Here is a 2,177-nt window from a genome sequence, read left to right as displayed (position 1 = left end):
GCACTGTTCCAGGTCTATCTCAATGATCACTTCCTTTGAGAAAACTGTTTTCTTTTTGTTACAGGGTCTCATTCATTATTATTTGTTTTACACTTGTCCAATCCACTAACTTTTTATTCTCTCCTTCTCCTAGGTTCCCATAGCATTTTGTTCACACTCGTACAAGTATCTATGGCCAATATGATTTACTTCTGTGTCCTACAAACTTTAAATTTCTGGAGAATACAGACTGTATTTGGTTCATTTTGCATGTCTCATGGCCCATGACTATTTGATAACTTAATAGAACTGAATTTACTTATTTGAATCATAAACTGACATATGAAGAAGCTCAACGATGCAGATACGAAGATTCATGAGGCAGAGACTGCATTTTCTTTCATTCCTAGTCAGAGAAAAACAACTTCTAGTACCTGATAAACAAGAACACTGGGCTTTGTAATATTTTTGTCTCCAATTCCATACCTATGCCCTTTTTAAGATGAAAAGAAATTTGAAGCTACGGTATTTGGAAGGCTCATCAAATTTTGTAGGTTAATCAATAGCCATAACCATTATGAACTTAGTCTTTCTATTCACAGGGTAACATTTTTCTAGTTCACAGAAAGTTAATCACTACTGTTTAGAAATAAAGATTAATTTAGACAAGCTGAGTGAGTGTAATTTTGCCAACTTTATATTCTTAAGGTAAGAATTTAAAGGATAGTTTCTTAAATGGAATGCACGTGTGCCTGTGTGTCTCAGTTTGTGCATGAAAACCAACGCATTAAAATGAGTCTCAAGTTGTAAAAGTAAGGCCTTACTGATATTTCTTCCTAGATCTCTTTACAATGTGGCTTAGGTGTTATATTAAGAGCTTTCTCGTGGCTGAGGCAAGTTATAATTTTCTCCAGCGTTATTGCAGCCATGCTCTACAGAACAGTATTTTCCACCCTTAATCTTCTATTTGGCTGCCAGTTGTGTCACCCCAGCCACATTCAGCTCTGCCTCTAGGTACTCCCTTTGCCAACCTATATAAAAAGGTGGAGGAGCCACGGGGCCATGTACCTTTCAGGTTACATGCTCTCTTTTTCATAACAGAATCGTAAACTACCCTCATTTTAACTGATATATAAAGTATATGAATTAATTAATGTATCAAAGGTTCTGCCCTTAAGTTTGACCAGCAACAATGATCTTGACATTTCTACTGTCTGAAAATCATCAGTAGCTTGTAGTAAGTAGAGTTGTTTATGACTGCCTAAAAGATGTGCATGCATTGCCTCAATACCTCTATCACTACAAATCAGAGATGCCAAATAGATTGCTGTAGCCACTCATCCATCCTACACCCACAAGAGAAGCTGTTAATCTACTTCAGAACTTTTTCCTTCTGAGTGTGGACTCAGCCATAAAATTTCCCAGCAGTTATTCAGTCCGTTGACAAGTTGAAACTTATTTGCCATCATAGAGAATAATGCTCTATGTACTGCCCCGAATAAAGCCATACCACTGGGTGCCTGTGATCTCAAATGAACAGAAAAGTCTGGGTGGTTCATAGAATCAAGTCAACACTTTGTGATTGTGGCAGCAGTTTACACTGAGGGGATCTGTAGGAAACTCGTTTTGGCACTTGTTTCCTACTTAGTTTCCAGTACCACCGTGGTGAGGAATCAGGATTTCCCTTGGGACTGAAAATCAAGAAAACCTGCTTCTCAAAACCAACCAACCAGATGGATCTGGAGGGCATTTTGCTAATTGAAGTCAGAAAGACAAAGACAAATACTGTAAGATCTTACTTACATGTGAAATCTAAAAAACCAAAATGAAAAACGGAACTCATACAGATAATAGATGGTTGGATGCCCAAGGCAGGGAGTGGGGGGAGGGCAAAATGGGTGAAGATGGTCAAAAGGTACAAACTTCCAGTTATAAAACAAGTAATGGGATGTAATGCACAGAATGGTAATTATAGCTAATAATGTTATATTGTATACTTGAAATTTGCTAAGAATAAATCTAAAAAGTTCTTACCACAGGAAAAACTGTAACTACGTATGGCGAAGGCAGTTTACTAGATACGCTGTGGTGATCATTTCGCAATACAGGAAAACACTAAATCATTAACTTTTGTACTTGAAACTAATGTTATATGTCAATCACACCTCAATTAAAAAAAAAAAAAAGAGGCCAGCATT

The sequence above is a fragment of the Crocuta crocuta genome, unplaced genomic scaffold, assembly GCF_008692635.1.
Source record: "Crocuta crocuta isolate KB4526 unplaced genomic scaffold, BGI_CrCroc_1.0 scaffold5536, whole genome shotgun sequence".
NCBI classification, from domain to species: domain Eukaryota; kingdom Metazoa; phylum Chordata; class Mammalia; order Carnivora; family Hyaenidae; genus Crocuta; species Crocuta crocuta.
The sequence above is the reverse complement of the archived record's forward strand: the minus strand, read 5'-3'. Positions refer to the sequence as shown.